Below are 24,329 nucleotides of genomic sequence, written 5' to 3' on the forward strand. Positions count from 1 at the left end.
AATGAATTTGGAACGTTTTGGCAATTTTGGAAAATTGGTTGCTGAAAAAACGACTTGGGTCGCTGCCTATGTTTTTCAGGCCGCGGCCCAAGAGGCAAAAATAGGCAAAAAAAACTCACCGTGGGCCACGGCTCGTGTTTTTCAGGCCGCGGCCTGAGCGGCTGACAACATTTTCCAACTTCGGTTTTATCCAATTTTGAATGTTTCCAACAACCAAGTAACTCCCAAATCTCTATTTTAATTCCATAAACATCCAATTAATCATTGGTCACATCCATGGGGGTTGGTGGAATTTGAAATTCAAAGGGTGTCTCAAAACTCTATAAATAGGAGCCTAATGCTCACTTGTAAGACACACAATTTTCCATCCACAAAGCACTTGGCTAGAAAATACACCATAGAGGCTTGATAATTCCAGAGAGCTGTTTCCTAGAGAGATCCCTTAGTGCTTATAGAGTAGGGGAAATAAGCTTTTGGACAAAGGTTTTGAACCTTGTTCGAGTTGGTGATCCTCACTACTCTACACTTTGGTTGTGTGAGAGTTTGTTATCTTTATTGATTTTATTTTCATTCTTTTGATCTTGTTGATCTTATTTACTTGTATTATTATTATTTTGAGTTTGTAATCTTCTTCTTCTTCTTCTACCTCTTTATATTTACTTGTATTTTGAGCAATTGAGTTGTAATGTTTATTTAATCAATTACCTTGTCTATTGATTTTTTGCATAGAGTTGTATTTTGGTTTTTCCATGTTTCCATTTAGTATAAAAATATGTTCTCTAACAATCAAAAGCTTATGTTCCTTTTCAATGGAGGGAGAAACCATAGAGATCTTGTGAGGATCCAACCTTGAAAAGATGGTAAGACAAGGTAATGTTCTTTTGTTTCCTTTGAAGATCTAATAGTTTTAATATAGTGATAGAAATGAGAAGAAGAAAATTTTATAAATGAGGTTCATTGTTTTCTAATCTCCTTAGTTGTTTAAATATAGTGGTTAGATTAGAGGATAATTCAATATGTTGAGTTTTTGTTATATGTGATTAATGTGTAAATAATCTAGTAGATTATTGGGTAATATGATAGCATGTTATAGAATTGTCTTATTATGAGATAATGATAAATTATTGAGATGACAATTTTATGAGTTTTATATGACATGCCTATATATTGATTTTGTGAATCAATAGAATATATCAATATGTGGATATGTGAATTATTGTATGATATTTGTGACATATTTACAATATTATTATGAGATTAACAATGCATGCTAATATGTTGGATATATGATGACAAATTGTGTGAAATTTCTTTGAGACATAATTATATTAATATATAAATGTATATTGATTTATACAATTATTATGATATGCCATATAATATGATTATTAAGGTGATAATAATGTAAATACGTTTATCATATATTATTGAAATGTGATGAGTTACCATTTATTTGAGAAATAAAGAGAATTATTTGAGAAATTAAATTTCTCATTTAAGTGTTGACCATATCATTTTATGAGATAAGAAAAGATGAACCTAAGGAGGTTACATCTTGTAATGGTTGTGTCTTGCCATTGCAAGAAAAATGGATCAAGGTGGATTAAAAAATTGTGGGATGACATATTGACTCAATAGACTTATCGTCTAGAGTGTGGTCAAATGAAATATATTTGAGAATTATTTAGTGACAATAATTCTTGAATATTCAATGAGGAGACATTTCAAAATTGGAGAAGCAATTTTTACACCAATGATGAGTTAAAGAGAACTTTATTCATTTTGGTAAAAGATGGTGATATGTTTAAATTAATCTCAATGAGGAGATAATTTTAAACAAAAGAAATCAAAGTGTTTAAATAAATCAATGAGGGTTTTTTTTCTTTGATTTAAAGTGTTTTAAAATTGACATCTTCATTTTGATTTTGATGAGAAAAACAATGGATGTCCAATTGGTGTTTTCAAAAGAATCTCAAAGAGACTCTTAAGAAATACACAAAAGTTGTTTAAGTGATTTTGAGATTATTTAGACAACTAAAATTGAAAATTTGTGATTATTTGTTTGAGAAATTCTCACATTACATTTGTGTTCACATTTTTATTTTGTGAAATACATAAAAGAAAGAAACTAAGTGAAAGTTGCATTGAAAGAAATGTTCATTGCTTTAGAAAGCAAATAAATCAAGATAAAACATTGAGGTTTTTATCTGGATCTATTGAGAGTTTATCATGTGTCTTAGAGGACTCGTGATGAACTTTGAGAATCATAGGTCTAGATTTATCTTGGAGGATAAATGCCTTAATAGAAATGAAGAGATTGCTATTTTAAAGTGATATTTTATTGTCACTATGTGAGAAATGTGGGGGTGATGCTCCAAAATTAGTCAATTTATTTTGTTGACAATAATTGATTAATTTGGTTATCATATCAAATAGGTGATTTGGAATTTCACATTCTAAATCACATTGGCTATATGTGTATAGAACGGACAAATCTAGACATATTTGGTGTCTAAAGTCATTGTTTGTAATATTTTGATTCAAGAAGGAATCAATTTAAAACATAAAGGAGAATTTTAGAAACAAAGAGGTTTCTAGAATTAAAATTCAAGGAAAATGTTTATCTTGGATATTAAACTATAAAATAGTGGGGGTGTTGACTATGGTCAAAATCACTATTTTAAAGAGGTAACTATTTTAATCAAACTATGGCTAGCAACAAAGTTTGAATAAAATAAAGAGAGTGTTTAAAGTATGCATACTTGAGAAAAGAAATGATTCAAATGGAATCGTTTCAACACCTCAAGGGGTGGGACTTAGACTCCCTAAAGAGATCCACAGTTGATGGTAACCTATCTTAATACTAGTCCCCAAACTAGTATTAGGTTCAATAGGTAATAACAAGTCAATCAAGTGAATAGTAGTAGTACTCAAATTTTGTCCCATCTAAGATATGACTACTAGTGTGTTACCAAATTGAGGGTTAAAACTGAAAAGTTTTTTAATAGAACTCAGTCTTGAAAAGACAAGTATTTTAGGGTAACAAAATACTGTAAAAGTTCTACCTATATAGACCTAGGGGTGGTACCGCCCCTCATGAGAATTGGGAGTCATTCTCAAGAAAAGTCTATGAATGGAATGTGCACATGAGCATTAACGGTGCAAAAGTGAGACAATGAGGTCTCAAGTGAACATAGCAAAGGTGTGTGTGTTATCACTGGTTTGTTATCAACGGATAGTAGTTCAATGCTTCAGCAACCAAAATATCAACAAACTTTGTGATAATTACACTAAGGTAAAATTCAAGTCGAAAGCCATTTTACTATATGCACCAATGCAAAGGTTTCTATAGAGAGTCATTATTTAATCAAGTGGGGGAATATTATATTTTCATATAATGTTTTGGTTGATTAACTAAGTGTTACAAAAAGTGATTATTTAATATAAGTGGGGGAATGTTATATTATTTTAAATAAAATAATGTTAGATTAAATAATGTGACAAAATGTGATTTGTCACACCTTGTAACATATTATTGAGAGTCACAAAATTGGACACATGTATGTGCCCAAATGTGACATATTTTGGAGTTACAAGTTGTAACTCCCAAATATTACCCATTAATGTGTAGATTTGATATTACGCATTTTGATTTGAATTTCTTAAAGCCATAAGTGAAATATGGCTATTAGAGATGTGATTTTAACTCCCATAATGTGTATGGAAGTTACAAAATCAAGTGGGAATGAATTGGAACGTTTTGGCAATTTTGGAAAATTGGTTGCGGAAAAAATGACTTGGGCCGCTGTCTATGTTTTTCAGGTCGCGGCCCAAGAGGCAAAAATAGGCAAAAAAACACACCGTGGCCCGCGGCTCGTGTTTTTCAGGCCGTGGCCTGAGCGGCTGACAGCATTTTCCAACTTCAGTTTTATCCAATTTTGAACGTTTCCAACAACTAAGTAACTCCCAAATCTCTATTTTAATTCCATAAACATCCAATTAATCATTGGTAACAACCATGGGGGTTGGTGGAATTTGAAATTCAAAGGGTGGCTCAAAACTCTATAAATAGGAGCCTAATGCTCACTTGCAAGACACACCATTTTCCATCCACAAAGCACTTGGCTGGAAAATACACCATAGAGGCTTGATAATTCCAGAGAGCTATTTCCTAGAGAGATCCCTTAGTGCTTAGAGAATAGGGGGACATAAGCTTTTGGACAAAGGTTTTGAACCTTGTTCAAGTTGTTGATCCCCACTACTCTACACTTTGGTTGTGTGAGAGTTTGTTCTCTTTATTGATTTTATTTTCATTCTTTTGATCTTGTTGATCTTATTTACTTGTATTATTATTATTTTGAGTTTGTAATCTTCTTCTTCTACCTCTTTATATTTACTTGTATTTTGAGCAATTGAGTTGTAATGTTTATTTAATCAATTACCTTGTCTATTGATTTTTTTACAGAGAGTTGTATTTTGGTTTTTCCATGTTTCCATTGAGTATAAAAATATATTTTCTAACAATCGGTTCCCTACCTATGGGAAAGGGAGGAGTTCGTTTCGCGGTGGGGGTGATCGACTATTTCACGAAGTGGGTGGAAGCCGAACCTCTGGCAACCATCACTTCAAAAAGATTCCTAGACTTTGTGGTTAAGAGTATTAAATGTCGGTTTGGGCTTCCTAAAAATATCGTGTCAGAAAATGGGACACAATTCGACAGCAATCTCTTTATTGACTTCTGTGAAAAATATGGCAACATTAAGAGTTTCTCTTCAGTAGCATATCCGCAGGCCAACAGGCAGGTCGAGGATGTGAACAAAACCCTTAAGGAGAGCCTGAAGAAGAGGTTAGATGAAGCCAAAGGAATATGGCCCGAGTAGCTTCCACAAGTACTTTGGGCCTACTGAACTTCTCACAGAACCTCCACAGAACATACTCCTTTTTCCTTAACTTTCGGAAGCGAGGCTGTGCTTCCGATCGAAGCCATGGTAGCCACCCACTGTCAAATGTCATTTAGTCAAGAATAGAATGATGGAATACTTAATGTATCTCTCAATCTGATTTAAGAAAAATGAGAAGAGTCGCAGTTACAGCTCACCCATTATCAACAAAAAATCATTCGCTATTTTAATTCTAAAGTTGAGAAGCGAAGACTCGGACTGGGCGACTTGGTTCTCTGAAGGGTCTTTTTAGCAAATAAAGATCACAAGGATGGTGTATTAGGCCTAAACTGGGAGGGACCATATCAGGTCATTGAGGTTTTGTGAGAATGAACTTTCAAGATAGCTCGGCTGAATGGGGAAGTAGTCCCGCGAACCTGGAATACCCTACAATTGAAAAAGTATTATCAGTAGTACAACCATCAATGGAAGGTTTATTTATAAAAGCCATTTGATTAAATAATAGATGGATTATTAAATAATATTTTTTAGGGTGTATTAGTTCGTGTTCTAATATTTGTAAATTCAACCAAGAAAGTTTATATTTTCTGGTTACTTGGGGGACACATAACCCGAGATTGGAAAAATTAAGCTTGCTTGATAAGATTAAAAAACTTAGAAGCTTGGAAAAATTGATTATTTATCGACTTTTTAAAGCTCGAGTTTTCAATAAACCTATCACGAACTAAGTTTAAAGTCATTTAAAACCCTAGACGTAACTAGGTCCAAAACTTAGAAGCTTGGAGAAATTGAGTATTCAACGGCTTTTTAAAGCTCGATTGTTCAATAAACCTAGCGCGAAGTAAGGTTGAATCATTTAAAACCCTGGACATAACTAGGTAAAAAAAACTTGGAAATTTAAGAAAATCGATTATTGAAGGGCTTTTTTAAGCTCGAGTTTTCAATGAACCTAAACTGAACCAAGTTTAAATCATTAAAGAAACCCATGGATATAACTAGGTTCGAGACCTGATTCTTAACATGTATGATGCAAATAATCAAACAAAAACTTGGATATAACCAAGCTCGATAAAATATATCTCGATCTAAAAATTGAGAGATAATAAAGGAAAGATAAGTGGATCAAAAGATAGATATATATCAAAATAAAGCCAATAAATTACACGAGGAGAAAAAACCTCAAACTGAGACCGAAGGCAATTGTTTAATATAAAGAAATTATTAAATAATTAAAAAGAAAAACAAACACAAAGGAGATCATTGGGCTCCTTCAGCTTACCCCAAAAAGGTGACCTCCTCGCCATCTCCATCTGCTGCTCTACAGACATCACCCATCTCCGAGGGCTCTTGCAGAAGGCAAACCTTGAATTTAGTTAAGTGCGGGTCCCACAACCCGGGCTCCATAAAAGAGAAGTTCCCGTCCTAGTTGAAAGCCTAGCACTGGTATAGCATCTCCTCCATGGATGATGGTGATGCCACCCTTTCCTCCTTGACTTTGATCTCGGCCTCGGGTAGTCTTGATTTATGCTCACCAATCTTGACCTGAGCTTCAGCGGCCTGAGCTTGTGAGGAAGATATTGCTGTTTTTTCTGCCTACTCATTTTCTTCAGAGGTGGTGAGAGCAGCCTTGGTAGCTTGCTCATTCTTTTGAGCAGCTGTAAGGGCAGCTTTGACGGCCTCCTCACTTTCCTTGGCAGCATTCAAGGTGGCTCTAGTAGCGTCCAGCTCGGCCCGAAGCTCATCGTTCCTGGTCCGAGCCTGCGTTATACTGTGGTATTGGGCCAGGACGGACTTCAAAATAACAAAACAAGTCAAAACTCAGCAAAAATTTTTTAAAAAAATTCATCACCAGACTTGGGAAAACTTACATTAAGATTCATCCCCATAGGAGACTCGAAGACATTCTCCAGGCTGCGCTCCTTAATAGTCCTCAGGTTCCTCACGCTGGCTTTGTACGCATGGCCCACCATATGAGATGCGGTCTCATATATTATTCCCCAAAAGGCCTCAGGGATCCTCTCCATGTCCTTAGGATCCACTAGTATTCAGACACTGGGAGCTTCGGCCTGAATGACTTGAGGAGGTGGGAGCATCTCTCGAGAAGGGGGAGGGGGAAATGGCTATGTAGCAACATTCATCGTAGCTGGCTGATGAGTTGAGCTCGTGTCCTTGCTCTTAGCCGGGGACTTTGAGGTATTCCCTGCCGTAGGAGTGGTCTCTTTTGCCACCCTGAGCCTTTTCAATACAGGGCCTGCACCAACCTTCCTAGCGTGAAAGGTAGTTCGTAGGTCGGGAGATCCTGGTTCATCCATCTTTTCGCCTAAAAACAATAAAAGGAGTTAGTTCACAAAAATAATGTTTCAAAAATCATTTATAAAGAAATAAAACAAAGATCCTACCCTCCGGGCTGCGGGAGGAGTCTATTATCACCAGCTAGGGTGTTTTGACTGGGATAGGAACCACCTTCGGCCTCAGAACTAATGGAGGAGAAGGGGAATCTACAGTGAAGCCTTCTTGGTTCCTAAGGGGTTCAGGTTCTTCCTCGGGGCTGGACTCATCTACATATTGTCTGAACCCAGGGGCATATTCACCCTGAAGCAAAGAAGGCCAGGACCTACGGTTTGTCTCGTATTCTTCAAAAATGGCGGAACTAAAAGTTAGGGTGTTGTCAACTATGATTGTGCCCCTAGGGTAACTATTGTCATGGCGTACCACTAGGTGGTCTACGCACTAGAGCAGGGTTATATTTAGATTCGGGTTGGAAGGATGACGATGGACGAGTTGGTTCATATTATAAAGAACTAACCTAAAATCGACAACAACCCTATCTAATTTACTAAAGGGGTATGAGTTACCTTGGCCAGAAGGGCCGACTACTGCCCCTGACGCAACTCGATCTGGATCGGGTTCTCGGACAGCCTCGGGAGCCCATCTATTTTGCACAAGAGGCACCTCGACCTCTATCTCCTCGCTGTCCTCACAGACCGGTAAGGACTCCCAATGAGCGGGACGCTCGGGGATGGTTGGGAGTGGAGCCCGGGTCCTCAGAGCTAATGTATGCCCCTCTCCGATCTGCTTGCATGTCAACATGGTGGCATCACTCACGACCTAGCGATAGTCCTTTTCGCCAGGGTGAAGTCTGGATAATTTTTCCTACTGACCCCTGAAGGTCGCAAACTTTTTCGTCCCCACAAACGTGGCTGCATGAGAAAAAAATTTAATCAAGACATGTATAAAAAGAAAAGAAATATCTTAAAAGGAACAAAAATTCACGAGCTGAATTTACAAGGATAGAAGACGTACGAGGTCGTTCGAAGTAATAGTGTTCGCAGTTTCTAAAGCCATTTGACATAAAGATAAATCTTTATAATCATTTGGATGGCTGGGGGGCTCAATGATAGAGGCGGAGTTAGGGAATCACATGAGGTAGTAGAATCTGTCATCGCGTCCCCTCTGGTCGGAGCTTTCCTTGAGGCAGAAGAAGTACAATATGTCTGCCGAGGTGGGGACCTCCCACTCGGGTTTTAGGAACAAGGACTTCAGCCCCGCCAAAAGTCTATACGAATTTGGGGGGAGCTAGAATGGAGCCAGCTTCACATAATTCAAGAAATCCACGAAGTATTGGTCCAGGGGAAGGAAGGCCCTAGCCTTCAGGTGCTCATCACTCCAAGCTGTGTAGTTGTCTTGGAGAGGGGAACAACTCCTTTCCCCTTCGAACGCAGGTAGGGGGAGGAGAGTTCCAGCTCTGACCTCTGTGTTGTGGCTCAACATAATTTTATTCACTCTTCCCTTGTTCGTGATCTTGGAGATGATGCGCTTAACCTCGAAGTATGCGTTGGGATCGACCACGAGCTCCTTCTCCACCACTGGACCAAAGTGGGCGATGGGAGATTCGTGGGCGCCTGCATCCCCTTGTTCTTCTGTTGGGAGGACGAACTCGAGGCATTCTTCTTCGGAACGTTCTTCTTTTGAGGAGCTATCAGATCGCCTAATGACCAAACGACCTAGTAAGTAGGCGACCTAAGATGATCTAAGACTATGATGCGATAGCATGAAGAATGAAACATGTTATTTTGGTTATATGGGCTAAAGTTAGCCTCGACCCCTTAGTGTGATGCCACGCGATGTCCTAGGCCACGCGCCTCGGTTTCTTAACAGTCCCCTGAAATTTAGGGATCCGTGTGTCAGAAACGGCAAGTCACTACTTTCCTCTGAAAACTGTTTTGTGCAAAACCGCTTAAGGAATCATAGCCCTTAAGCTACCTGATTTTTTAACCTAGAAATCTTAGGATTTTTTATGCCACAAACAAGTGTTGATGCGGTTTTTCGCCAACAGTGAATTGTATGAATAACTAGGATGGATTAGTGCTTAATGATAAACTATAATAAGAAAATGATAATACTCAAGGATGCTGGCAATGAATTATCAAGATAAGAAAAGTGATCACTCCTTTTTTATGTGGTCCGGAGGTTAAAATCTCCCTAGTCCACGAGTCAATATTATTATTGTTTCTCTTTTCTTGCTATTTTTACAAAGTATTTGCCTTACAAGAAGAATCCAACCCTTTGCACTACCCAGGATCTTGGTATTTATAGGAGAATGATCTTTGAGTAGGCATTGGGGTCATCCCATGATCTCTTTATCCCTCACGTCATCTCTGTGACACTAATGATTAATATCTAAACCTTACACTGAAGTGTGGTCTAATTAGTAGGTAAAAATGGATGATGGGATGCATGACCTAAATCTGGTGTGGGATGTCTGATCACGCAAGTTTATATTGCGTATCCGGGAATAAAACAGACACGTGATGTCTGTTATACGCACGTTTATATTGCGTGGTTGACTTTATAAAAACCCTGGGATATGTTTGGCCTCTGTTGTACCATGAGCTCAATGTAGTGCTAGCTCGTGTCTTTTGATGCCATGTTGACAATGGTTCCAAGTGATAAATTGCTAAACGATCCGCCAACTCGAGCTATTTTTTTAGGGGATCGTACTAAATTTCTCCGGATGAATGGTGAACAAATGGCACCTCGGTTATGGCTCTTTATTAGTTCGCTTCTCCCGAGCTGCCTCAACAAGGTACGTGTTGATACTTAGGGCATACATTTTTCCCCCAAGCCCCTGCCCGTGATCTATGACGTCACTTTCATCTTTCACGGTGGGGGCGTTTAAATTTCCTTTTCGATTATCCAGACCCTGTGCGTTACTTGAGTATCAGACACATGGTACGCCGTGATTGGCATCTATTCAGGTTTTGAGGATCGTATTAAATGACCTGGCCACCTTTTTTTTGCCGTTTCTTATTTCGAGTTATGACCCTCATATCTCGCATTAATTTAATCGGATGGTCCTCGTTTCCTCATACCTCTTACGTATAAATAAGGCCGGCAGTTTTCCGTACTTATCACCCTTCATTCGAAATTTTCCTTTATTTTGTCTCTTTCGAAATTTAAAAATCTCTTCTTCTTCTGCTGCATATAATCTCATAAATCCCCATATTATTGCCACAAGAACCTTTCAGAAGTCCAGCCTTAAGGAATCTTGCAGGACTCCTACTTCTACGCTGTCAGCAACCTTCGTTTGGAAAATACATTGTAAGTTTCCTACTCGTTGTATGTTTTGATTTCCCTTTTTCTTTGTTATGCAAGCCTACATCTCATAGTTGTAAACAGTAGGTTGTTTCTGATTTGCTTTTGGAGCATAAGTTTCGATTCTAGGCATATTGAGTAGACCCAAAACATGTCTAGGATCGTGATGTTCACAACTAGGTAATTTATGGATAAATTTTTGGGTGCTATTTCTAGATAATGTTTCTGGGTAATATTTTTGGGTAATTTTTGGAAATACCCCGTTGGGATATGGAAGACGAGAGGTTTGTAGGGTGTAAAATCGGGTTGCTTAGGGATCATGCTTCCTAGGTGGTTTTTCTCTCAAAACCTCTCCCTTAAGGCAAGTAATAACCTGATCCTCCTGACACAAGGATCCCTGACATTGGAAAGTTGGGCGCGTGGCCACGGCAGTGCGTGGCTTCACACTGCGGGCTGAGATTACCTCGGCTCGTGCACAAAATGCCCTTGTTCTTCTCACACTGTTTGTCCTTTCATAGCTTTTAGGTCGCCTACTAAGTTTTTCATCATTCTTGTTTGCTAGGCGATCAGATGGGGCCCAAAACAAATGTGTCTAAGAAAAGCGCGGCCAGCTCGTCGTCCCAGCAATCCAGCAGAGGGAAGGATGTCGTGGCGGAGTCTCCCATCCCCTAGTTTGGTCCCACGGTGGAGAAAGAGATCGAAGTGGGACCTGATGCTATCTTTGAGGCGGAGAGGATAGCCTCGAAGATCGCTAACAAAGGGAGGGTCAGTAAGATAATATTGTCCCATAACATCGAGGTTGGGATCGGTGTCCTTAATTCCCGACCTCCCTTGGAAGGTGAGAGGAGCTGTGCACCCCTCGATGAAGACTTCGCGGCCTGGAGTGATGAGCATCTTAGGGCTAGGGCCTTCCTCCCTCTGGATCAGTACTTCGTCGATTTTCTCAACTACGTAAAGTTGGCACCATTTCAACTACCTCCAAATTCCTACCGTCTGCTAGCGGGGCTGAGGTATCTCTTTCTGAAGCACGAGTGGGAAGTCCCTACCTCGACCGACATCCTCTACTTCTTCTGCCTCAAGGCCAGCCCGTATCAAAGGGGAGTAGGTGATGGGTTCTTCTACCTGAATCGCTTCCCGAACTCATCTGCGGGGATCGAACTTCCCAGCCATCCCAACGATTTCAAAGATCAATTCTTTATGTTGAATGGGTTTCGCAATTGCGAGTACCACTCCTTCAACCCTCCTCGTAAGCTTTCTATTTTCAGCTCGCGTAATTTTTTTTCTTTTCTTTACGCACGTATACTGACTGGAGCATCATCATGCATCCATTTGCACGAGGACGGCCAAATCCGTGACCCTTGGGGGTCAATACGATACCCTGGTGGGGCTCCCGCCCAGTGAGAAGGACTACCGCTAGCTTGTGTCTGATGACACGATGTTGGTGTGTAAGTTAATCTCTGTAGGCCAGACTCTGGCCTTGAGGAGGACGCGGGCCACTCATCCCGTAGGCCGCGTGTTGCCACCAATTCGTAAGAGCGATGCTGCGGACGATGGTGGCGACGAGCAGGAAGAGGAGGCCGATGTGCCGCTCATGCAGAAGAGACGAGCTCCGGAGGCTGCTCGGGATCCTAATTTGGACCGAGCTCAGTCAGGGGCAGCAGCCGGGCCCTCTGGCCAAGGTAACCCATACCCCTTTTGGGACATTGATAGGGTAGGCGCAGACCTTAGGCTGGTTAGGTTTAACCCAAACCAAATCGTGCTTCGCCACCAAAACGATCCAGACCGAGACATAACCTTGCTCCAATGCGTAGATCAATTAGTGCTGCATCATGACATGGGTTATCCTAGGGGTACTATAGTAGTGGACAACACTTTGTATTTTAGGTCAGCCTTTCAGGAGTATGGGACCAACCTTAGGTCGTGGCCCTCTCTTCTCGAGGGCATAGTCGCTCCCGGACTTAGGCAATACGTGGAGGAATCCAGTCCCGAGGTAGAGCCTGACCCGGAACCTCCCCTAATCCAAGAAGTGTTTGATTTAGACTCTCCTTCCCCTATAGCAGCTCTGAGGGTGGAGGTCGTGGAAATAGACTCTTCCTCTAGTTCGGAGGGTAGGATTTTTGCTACTTCGTTTGTATTTATTATTATTTTTTTGTTGAAGAACGTACATGCATTCTTAACGCATTTCCCATTCCCTCTTTTTTTTAGGCGAGGAGATGGCATAGAGAGGGGAACCTGACATCCGCTTGATGTTCCAATAAAGAGGTCTAGCGAGGGCCCCCTTGTCAAGAGGCTTTGGCCTACTTCAAAGAAAACGCCACCCCCAGCTGCGACTCCCTCCCAATCCCCGGTTAAGGGGAAAGGCTCAGGCTCAGGAGCTCCGCCAGCTGTAGCCCCGGGGAAGAAAGGTCTGACTACGCCCCTTCCTCGCCTTCCTCCACCTCCCGATCGGGAACCGGTAGCACCGGTTGGTCCTCAAGCTCTAGTGGTCCCTATCGCCACTGTTCACATCCCCGTCAACCCCCAGGATCTGGAGCTGATTCCAGACACTTTTTGGGGGACCGTCTACGAGATGGCGAACTACTCGGTGGAGCATTTTTACAAGGCCAAGCCCCACGACCTGAGGGCGATTGAGGAGAGGAGCCCAGAGAATGTCATGGAGTCTGCCTTGAGGATGAACCTCATAGTATGCATTTTCCCTGACATTGCTTTTATTATATGTATTTTATTTTTCTGGTATTTGCCTAACTGTTTCTTTGCTTTTTGTAGGAAGTCTTGGCCCAACAACGTAGCATATCTCGGGCTAGGGCTAGGAAAAAAGAACTCAAGGCAAGGCTGAATGCGGCCTAAGCTGCTCTCGCCGCCTCTCAACAAAGCGATTAGACGACCAAGGCTGCTTGGGCGGCGGCCCATGCGAGTGAACAGGCGGCGGAGGCCACTTTAACCACTGCCCAGGAAGGCGAGCAGGAGGCGAAGGTGGCCTCGGTAGCCCATCAGGCCGAGCGCGAGGGGGCGAAGGTAAAACTACTGGAGGTCGAGGCGGCCATTCTAGAGGAGAAGAAGGCATCTGCATCCTCCATGAAGAGTATGTTGTACCACTGATGGGCCTTCAACTAGGACGACAACTTCTCCTTCATGGCCTCCGACACATGGGGGCACTACCTCAAGAAGTTCAAAGTTTGGCTGCAACAGGAGCTGCAGGCGCCGACTGAGACCGGGGAGACTTCTACTGTGGGCGAGCAGGAGATTGAGGAGGTGACGTCTTCAGAGCAGCCTGGGGGAGCCTAGAAATATATTTTTTTATATATTTTCACTTTTATTTACTTTTGTTTGTAAATACTGAGTACGAGGTTATTCTCCTCGAGACAATTTATGTATATATATTAATTTTAGATATTTCAAGTTTTACTTGTTCTTCAATCTTTTTCTCATATTTTATCGACACCTCGTGTTTTTTAGACAACACTGGTTAATCAATTTAACCAACTTCTAAGTTTTGGAACCTGGTCATATCCAGGATACTTAATTTTAAATACTTAGTTCGCGTTAGTTTTATCGACACCTCATGTTTTTTTAGGAAAAATACTGGTTAATCAATTTAACCAACTTCTAAGTTTTGGAACCTGGTCGTGTCCAGGGTACTCAATTTTAAAAAAACCTAGTTCGCGTTAGTTTTATTGACACCTCGTGTTTTTTTTTTAGAAAAAACACTGGTTAATAAATTTAACCAACTTCTATGTTTTGGAACCTGGTCGTGTCCAGGATACTTAATTTTTAAAAACTTAGTTCGCGTTAGTTTTATCAACACCTCGTGTTTTTTAGAAAAAATACTGGTTAATCAATTTAACCAACTTCTAAGTTTTGGAACCTGGTCAGGTGATCTGCCCCCCAAGTAATCAGAAAGTGGACTTCCTTGGTTACTTTGAACTAGCCATACAAACCAAATCGTACATAGACACAAATGAAACCATAAACCATTTTTTTTTATAGTAAATTGGCCTTTATATGAAAGCCTTACATACAGGAGTAAATTGATCACTGATAATACTTTCTCAAATGCACAGTATTCCAGGTCTGTGGCACTATTTCTCCATTAAGCCAGGCCAATTTGAAAGTACCCTCCTGTATGATTTCGATGAACTGATAGGGCCCTTCCCAGCTCAAGCTTAAGGCACCATCTTTGGGGTCCTTTCCCGTCAGAAACCCCCTTCTGAGTACCGAGTCTCCTAATCCAAAGGCACGCCTCTTAACCTTTGAATTAAAATAACGAGTGATCTTTTGCTGATAATGTGCGAGCCATAGTTGTGAATCTTCTCTCCTATCATCAATCAGGTCGAGGGATGCACTAAGAGATTTGTCATTCTGCTCTTTGCTGAAAGCCTAGACCCTATGCGAGGCTCTCTTTGTTTCGACAGGAAGGACGCCCTCACTCCCGAAAGTCAGGGAAAAAGGGGTGTGCCCCGTCGAGGTTCGGTGCGAGGACCAGTACGCCAATAACACCTGCGGTAGCTGCTCGGGCCAAACTCCCTTATCCTCGCCCAGCCTCTTTTTAAGGCTTGCCTTGAGTATCTTATTCACAGCCTCGACCTGCCCATTAGCCTGGGGGTAGGCCACTGAGGAAAAACTCTTAATTATGTCGTGTCTTTCAAAAAATTTGGTGAAGAGGTCGCTATCGAACTGGGTTCCATTGTCCGACACGATCTTCCTTGGCAGCCCGAACCGGCATACAATATTCTTAACTACAAAATCGAGGGCTCTCTTTGACGATATCGTTGCAAGATGTTCTGGTTCTGACCACTTTGTGAAGTAGTCAATGGCCACTACTGCATAGTGAACTCCTATTTTTCACGTGGGTAGGGCTCCAACTAAGTCAATCCCCCAGACCGCAAACGACCACGGGGACGAGATCATCTTCAGCTCAACTGGTGGAGCTCGGGCAATCGTGGCGAACCGTTGGCACTTGTCACATTTTCGGACGTAAGAGATTGAGTCCTTTGATAGGGTGGGCCAATAATATCCTTGCCTTAATATCTTTAAGGCTAGTTTTTCCCCCCAGCGTGATCTCCACAAAAACCTTCATGCACGTCCCGCAAAATAGTTTTAGCATCCTCCTGCAAAACACATCGCAGAAGAGGCAGAGACAGGCCACTTCGGTACAACGTCCCGTCTATGATTGTATACCTCAGAGATTGATAGAGTATCTTCCTTGCGTTATTTTGCTCATCGGGTAACTTCCCTGTTGTAAGGTACTCGACTATGGGCGTCATCCAGGTTGGCCTGACATCGATCATCTCGATCTCCTTGTATTCTCTACCACGCTTGGTCTTTCCAAGAATTCCACCGGTATCAGGCTTAAGGTCTCGGCTTCCCTGGAGGTGGCGAGTTTTTCCAGAGCGTCAACATTGGTGTTTTGCTCACGTGGGATCTGCCCGATTTGGCTGTATTCAAATTCGGATAGCTCCTTCTTTACCTTGGCCAGGTAGGCTGCCATCTTGGTTCCCCGCGCTTGATATTTCCCAAATACTTGGTTTACCATTAGCTGGGAATCACTGTAGCATTGGATTGCCCTGGCCTTTAGCTCCTTGGCTACCCTAAGCCCAGCCAATAGAGCTTCGTACTCGGCCTCGTTGTTGGACGCCTCGAATCCAAATCGTAATGCAGAGTGGAAATGATGTCCCTCTAGGGATATCAAAATGATTCTAACTCCAGACCCATTTTTGTTAGACAAACCATCCACAAAGATTCTCCATAACGCCTGTACTGGCTCTTCCCCCGATTCCCCTTGGAATCCAGTGCATTCAGCCATGAAATCAGCCAGGGCTTGGCTTTTGATTGGAGTTTGTGGTACATACAGAATTTTGATTGTAGTTCGTGGCTTTTGATTGCAGTTCGTGGTACATACAGAATTTCAGGTTTCTGTAGCACTTGCCTTAAAGGTTGATCGGTTATGACGTGGATTGAATGGGACTGGAAATACGGCCTAAGCTTTCTGGAGGCTGTGATAAGGCAGAAGGCCATTTTTTCCATCAGCAGATATCGAGATTCAACTCCGAGGAGCCTTTTGCTAATGTAATAGCTTGGATTTTGAGCCCGGTCCTCTTCCCGGACCAGCACGACACTAGCCGCATCTTTTCTAACACGGGCAGCTCGGCTAAATGTGCTTTTAGGTCGAGGAAGGCATGCTCACACTCTTCGGTCCACTTAAACTTTGTATTCCCCCGGAGCAGGTTATAGAACTGCAAACACTTGTCGGTAGATTTGGAAATGAACCGATTAAGGGCTGCCACCCTTCCTGTCAGACTCTGGACGTCTTTTCGCGACTAGGGCGATGGAATTTCGAGTAGCGATCTGATTTTGTCTGGGTTCGCCTCTATTCCTCTAGTGTTGACTATAAAACCCATAAATTTTCCTAACGCCACCCCGAAGGTACATTTTTGGGGGTTCAACCTCATACCGTACTTCCTTAGGATCTTAAAACATTCCCTCAGATTGGGGACATGGTCATTGTTAGTTTTTGACTTGACCAACATGTCGTCAACATACACTTCCATGTTTTTCCCGATCTGATTAATGAACATTTTGTTGACCAATCTCTGATATGTAGCTTCGACATTTTTCAGCCCGAAGGGCATGCCTTTGTAACAATAAACATTGGTTGGGGTCATGAAGCTGGTTTGCTCCTGATCCGCAGGATTCATAGCGATCTGGTTGTAACCAGAGTATGCATCCATGAACTGGTGGATCCTTGGTAGGGGAAGCAATCCTTGGGACATGCTTTATTCAGGTCAGAAAAGTCGATACAGGTCCGCCATTTTTCGTTGGGCTTCAGGACCAGAACAGGATTGGCGACCCAGATCGGGTATTTTGCCTCGTGGATAAAACTGTACTTTAAAAAGCCGGGCAACTTCCTCTTCCAAGGCTGCAGCTCGGGTCGTGCCCAGACGCCTTTGGTTCTGTGACTTCGCATGCATGCTTTTGTCCAAGCTGAGGGTATGCATGATGATGCTAGGGCTGATCCCCACCATGTCTTCATGAGACCAGGGGAAAACATCCAGATTGTCTTGCAGGAATTTCAGGAGCTCTGCCTTTTTCTCATCCTCAAGGTTTTTTGCGAGCCTAACGATCCTCGAAGGGTCTTCAGGGTTGATATTTACTCTTCGAGCTCTTCGATAGCCTGGAGCTCGAACCTAAGTTCACCAATTCTAGGGTCAATATCGACACTCAGGGTGGTGCCTATGCCGTTGCCCGGCCGAGATTCCTCTATCCCAGAGCTACTTCTCGTTTCCTGGGGTTCCTCGCTTCCGCCCTGAATGGTCCTCGTCTGATGCCCAGGTTGTGATTTTCCCTTCTTGGAAATGCTATAGCACTCCTTGGCAGCGAGCTGATCACCTCGAAACGTACATATTCCTGTAGAGGAGGGGAATTTGACTGTGAGGTGGCAGATAGAAGTTATGGCTTCAAATGCCATCAACGTAGGTCGGCCCAAAATTACGTTGTATGCGGTGGGACAGTCGATGACCACAAACTTGAGAAGTTTGGAGACAATTCGGGGTCCCTCTCCCAAGGTTATTACTAATTCAATTGTACCTATAGCTGTCGATCCTTCGCCAGAGAACCCATACAACATGATGGAAGTGGCCTTCAGCTCGGTCACCGACAGCCCCATTTTTTCTAACGTGGACCGAAACAACAAGTTCACCGAACTCCCATTATCAACTAACACCCTCCTAACTCTCTGGTTGGTGAGCTGGGCAGTTACAACTAGAGGATCATTATGTGGGAACTGGACATGACTAGCATCTTCTTCGGTGAAACTGATTGGCTGTCTCTCCAATCGCTATTGTTTGGGTATGGGCTGTTCTGGGAAAAATTTGGTTCCGTTATGAGAGTGCAATTCGTTGATATATCTTTTCTGAGCACCTATGCTCGAGCCTACCAGATGGGGGCCCCAAGAAATGGTGGTTATCTCTCCTCATATTATTGGAGGAGGGAGGTCCTGTCCCCATGGGCTCCAGTCGGATTTGCTGGGGCTTCTGGAGATGATTGAACATTTTTCCTGGCGAGTTGATTCAGATTGACCTGATTCCGGGCATACTGAGCCAAGGGTCCGGCCCGGAAGAGTGTCTCGATCCCATCCTTCAGATGCCTGCAATCATCAGTGTTGTGACCGATGTCGTTGTGGAATCGACAGAATTTTGAAGGGTCTCTCTTAGCCTTCTGATTTTTCAAGGGCTCTGGATTTTTCCAGGGAAGGCGGACAGAATTTGCTAGGAAAATATGTTCCCTAGTGTTTGTGAGGTTGGTGTAAATCGCGTAGATCGGTTTGAACTTTTCAATGGGCATGTTCTTCTTTGGCCCATGCTGGCCACCCTCGCTGTTTCCCTTTCTCTTGCTTCCACCCCCTTGGTTATTCTGGGTAACAGTCTGAGTCGTATTCGCGACGTCCGTTTCTGCTCCAATGGGCTGATCAGGGACTTGGCTAGTTCCTGCAACTGATGATCTCGATTCTTCCAAATTTATCAATACCTGGGCCTTGTTCAAGAATTCATCCACAATGCTGATACCTTTCCTTTTGATTTCTTTCCACAGCCCGCCCCAAACAAGGATTCCAGTTCTCATAGCCATGAGTCTGAAACTTTTGTCCACGTCCCTAGCTTCGGCTGCAACGTTGGTGAACCTGGTCAGATAAGCTTTTAAGGGTTCCCCGGGTTGTTGCTTCACGTTTTCCAGGGTATATGCTTTGACGCGAACTGCTTGAGAGGCTCGGAATGCCCTCTTGAAATCAACAGAGAAATTCTTCCACGAGCTGATCTATTGTTTCTTACATTGCTTGAACCATTGCCTGCCTGGCCCGATCAGAGTCGAAGGGAAGACCAGGCACCTCAGCTCGGGGCCGATATTATGGGCCATCATTAGGGTGTTGAACATCCCCAAGTGATCCGACAGATCTTCGTCTCCATCGAATTTGGATAAATGGGGCATCCTGAAACCCGACGGGTATGCCGTTCCTGCGATGTTGGGGGCAAAAAGCTCGAGCTCATCCCCCGTGTCGTATTCGTCTTTTCCCTTCTCTGACAGGAGCCTCTTCATTAGCTCCTCCATCTGAGCTAACCTTTCGAGGGTTTGGTCTTTTATCCCTGGTTGTTCTGGGGTTGTTCAACAGGTCCTGTCCCATTGTACGCGTTAGGCGGGTTATTGTCCCTCCAAGCTTGAGCATGGTTTGGTGAGACATTCACGTTGTCACGTATTTCGGAAGGACCATCCTCTCGGCGAGCATGACTTTTATTTCGGGACGGCTCTCCCCTTTGCGAGTTGAGGTGATCTCGAAGGTCGGTCCGCGAGGCAGCCCAAGGGCTTTGTGCCAAACTTAGATGATTTCGTAGGTCTCCACCAAATCTGCCACTTCGGTGGCTTTCGGTCCAATAGCTCCCATTGGAAAAGCTCAGAGCCTGCTGCCGAGGGAGAGGATCTGGGACATTTCCATGAGCTCGTGGGTGATGAGCAGGAACGGCGGGAGGAGGATTCCTCCTTCTGTTCCTATATGTAGGAATATCTCGAGCAAGACAAGGAGGGGATGGATATTGTTGACGGTAAGAACTCGTCAACGATTGATGGTTAGAAAACTTCAATCTCAATACTATAGGAAGCTTTGAATCAGATAGAAACAACTCTAATCAACAGAAGAAAACTCAGGCAACAATGAAAACCAGAAACGTATATTTCTTAAGTCTTTTTCATACACTCAGTTTTCCAACCCCTTGGCCTGAGGGGTTGGAGTCTATTTATAGGGGGGGGGGGGGGGGGGCTCTATTGGCCCAGGATACAAACAAGTCCCAGACCACAGGGACGTACATAGGTACTCTGATAATGTAGTGGCTCAGGGCGTAGTGGTGTCTACCCTGATGGTGTCAGAGTCGTGGCCTAGGACATAGCACTATCGGCTCTGGCGTATAGTCGGGGGTGTCCAAGTGGTACCACTAATCTTCGTACAGGTCCGTACCGCCACTACTCCTCAGACGCAAACCATAGGGTCGTGCCTCTGTTCCTTTCATAACCGTACACCCCATGTCAGCGCACGTGTTCCGTACTCGGTCGTCCTCATCACTTCCTGTTCAATGCTCCATGTTCGTTTGGCATATCAACAAGGTTCCCCCAAGTGATCCCGTGTCTATGTCAAGGAGGCTTCAACCTATGCATGTCCTGAGAAGTCAAGGTGCCAAGGGTCAGGGCCGGCTTATGCGGATCGCATAGACACGAGGCTAGCAGCAAGAGCGCCGTGGCAAGGCCACACCCTCGCACAACGAGGCTAGCCCCTTTTTCCTCAAGTATGGGCATGGCTCGGGTGTTGCAACAAGGTAGCACCCTCGCATAGCGAGGCTTCCATTCTTCCTCCGAGTGTAGGCGAGGCTTGATGCCTGATGGAACGGGGCGCACGCGGACGACCAGTTTGGGGTCCCTTGCAAAGCGAGGGTGAAGTTCGGATGGGCAAGTGGCCGAGGGCCCTCGCCTAGTGAAGGTATCTCGTAGTATAGAGCTTCACCCATGAATAGAATTCTCAAGGAGAAATTTCCACATTTACAGATATCTTATCGGCAAAGGTGGGTGCCTAACTGGTGAAGCAATTCTAGTCCTGTTTGGCCGAACCAAACTAGCTCACGGTCGCTCTATCCCACCGCCTCTAGCTCTCTGCGTCGGGCGATCTGACCGCAGCATGGGAGGGCTGGCCGGAGCAGGTTGTTGGCGTAAGCTCTCCTTGGACCTTCTCTGCAAGTTGCCACGAGCTCTCTTGGGTGCGTTCGATGGTGGAGCCGAACTTGGAGTCGAAGTTCTGACTGACTGGCTGACTTGTTGATGGGCCCTGGGAAAATCATCAAACATAGCTTCCCAGTGATGGCGCAACACGGGCGCAGAACTCGGGGTTGAGGTTCTAACCGATCGACTGAGTCTGGCCCGACTATCCCGGCTGGACTTGTGAGTCCTTCTTTCCCTTTTTCTGACGTTAACATCGGTTTCAAGAGGGGGTAGCCGGGCTAAGACTTCCTTGATTTGCTTATTTTCCTAGGCTAGAATACTCCTCAACTGCATGTTCTCCATTTCCACCGCCATTAGGTAACCTGGGTTCAGATTTGGAGGTAGGGGCGTTGTACTCCCAATGTCGTCATGGCCCATCGGTTGTTTCCCTGATCATTGCTGGATCTCTGGGTCTTGTTCGTCGGATACAGCAGTATGGTGAGCCTCCTGCCCACCATGTTGATCCGCCTCGTTACCATGCCTCGAAAGAGTGACCACCATGATCAAGTTTTTGCGATAACACTAATCTAAATCCTCTCAATGAAAGCACCAAACTGTTGACGTAGTTTTTCACCAACAGTGAATTGTATGAATAACTAGGATGGATTGGTGCTTAATGATAAACCATAATAATAAAATGATAATACTCAAGGATGCTGGCAATGTATTATCAAGAGAAGAAAAGTGATCACTCCTTTTTTACGTGGTTCGGAGGTTAAAACCCCCTAGTCCACGAGTCAATATTATTATTGTTTCTCTTTTCTTGCTATTTTACAGAGTATTTTCCTTACAAGAAGAATCCAACCCTTTGCACTACCCAGGGTCTTGGTATTTATAGGAGAATGATCTCTGAGTATGCATTGGGGTCATCCTGTGATCTTTTTATCCCTCACGTCATCTTTGTGACACTGATGATTAATATCTAAACCTTACACTGAAGTGTGGTCTAATCAGTAGGTAAAAATGGATGATGGGCCACATGGCCTAATTCAGGTGTGGGATGTCTGATCACGCACGTTTATATTGCGTATCTGGGAATTCGAGGATAAAACAAACACGTGATGTCTGTTATACGCACGTATATATTGCGTGGTTGACTTTATAAAGATCCTAGGATATGTCAGGCCTCTGATGTACCACGAGCTTAATGTAGTGCTAGCTCGTGTCTTTTGATGCCATGTTGACAATGCTCCCAAGTGATAAACAGCTAAACGATCCGCCAGCACGAGCTATTGTTTAGGGGATCGTACAAAATTTCTCCGGATGAACGGTGAAGACGTGGCACCTTGGTTATGGCTCTTTATTAGTTTGCTTCTCCCGAGCTGCCTCAACAAGGTACGTGCTGATACTTAGGGCGTACTACAGGTATTTCCTAAAACTATTTGAGATTAGAATTACCCTAGATTGACCAAAAAAATTACCCAGTTTTATGAATACCTTCATATTCGGTTTCACTTATGGAGTTTAAAATCGAAACCTATTCCCTATGAAGATTTAGAAGTAGCCTACTATTAACTACAATAAGAGTTGCGAATGAACATGGTTAATAACAGAAATTCCATATTAAAAAAAAAAAAGTGGAAAAAAAACTCTTCAAACCAAAGAATGAGATACTTACAGGAAGTGTGTTCATCGATGGTAAGATGTAGACTCGACAAAAAGAAGCTCCGGGAAGGCTTCTAAATGTATTGGAACGATGAATGGTTTTGGGGATTCTGGGAAAGAAGGGAAGTTTGGAAGTTCAGAAAAAGGAAATTTTTAAATACAAAGGAGGTGAAGTTTGAAATTTGGCCATCCTATTTATATGTAAATTGTGGAAATTAATCTGGGCCATCCAATTAGGTTAGTTCAAGATCCAAGGGCCAAGATTAAATTGACCAAATGGCAGTAAAAAGTTGATAAGACAATTATTGCAGTCCTCGAAACCCGAACAGACGCCAATTGCAGTACACCAATTGTGTCTAGTACTCAAGTAGTGGGCAGGCGTGGTTTTATGTGACGGAATTCTAAAAGCCCCATCAGAAATTGACGACATCATACACGGGCATGAGCTTGGGGGGAAAATGTTGTACCATGATTTTAGCACGAGTCCATGCACTCAGATCAGGTACAACTAGCAGAAAAATATACGAAGAAATAGCCGAGAATGATATCTGCTTTTATTCGCATGGAAAACTCGAGATTCATAGGATCATACGTGGTGTAAGGCATCCTGAGTTTATCCCGAACTAAGGATGAAATGGTTGTGAAGCGCGAGCTCATAAGTTTAATTGTTGTCGAAGCACGAGCTTGGAGGAGATATCTAGCTCGTGGTAATTCTAGCATATTGCATACCCGCGGATCCCCAGAGACAGGAAAGGGGACCATTATTCTGTAATACCAAAACTCTGCCAAAATAGAGAGAGAAACAACAATAATATTTACTCGTGGACAATGTGGACTTTAACCATTGAACCACGTAAAAGTTATGTGTTCATGAGTGAATTCATATTATTATTCATTACGGTTTACTATTAAGCACTAATCTGCCGTATTATTTCTTAATACACTGTTGGCGAAAAACTGCATCAACAGTTTACATACCACTGTAGCGTCTTTTAGGCAATAAATAAACCCTTTATTGACTTTGATTTGTAATTTTTCCAAACATTAATATTTTTTTCTTATGATGATTGATTTAACTCAACCTTGCCCGATAGTTATATATATATATTTTTTCAGTTTATCAAGTTTATATTATTGTTTATCATATTATTTATATTTCTATATTTAATTTTGTAGTATATATTTTTATATATTATATATTGAAAATAATGATAAATATATTGTAACAAAAATGTATATATATATATATTTATATATTTTGTCACCTATTTTTTTTAAAAAGTGACGTTCACAATCTTTGAAGTAGTATATAAAAGATTATATGATGTGGTTATATTGAGTTTGTTGACTGTTCTTTTCGCTATCAACCTAATCTAAGAACTTGACAGAAAATAGAAGAATATAACACAGGTTTTACGTGATTCAGGCTATAAAGGAGCC

This window comes from Humulus lupulus, chromosome 6 (genome assembly GCF_963169125.1).
Source record: "Humulus lupulus chromosome 6, drHumLupu1.1, whole genome shotgun sequence".
Taxonomy (NCBI): Eukaryota; Viridiplantae; Streptophyta; class Magnoliopsida; order Rosales; family Cannabaceae; genus Humulus; species Humulus lupulus.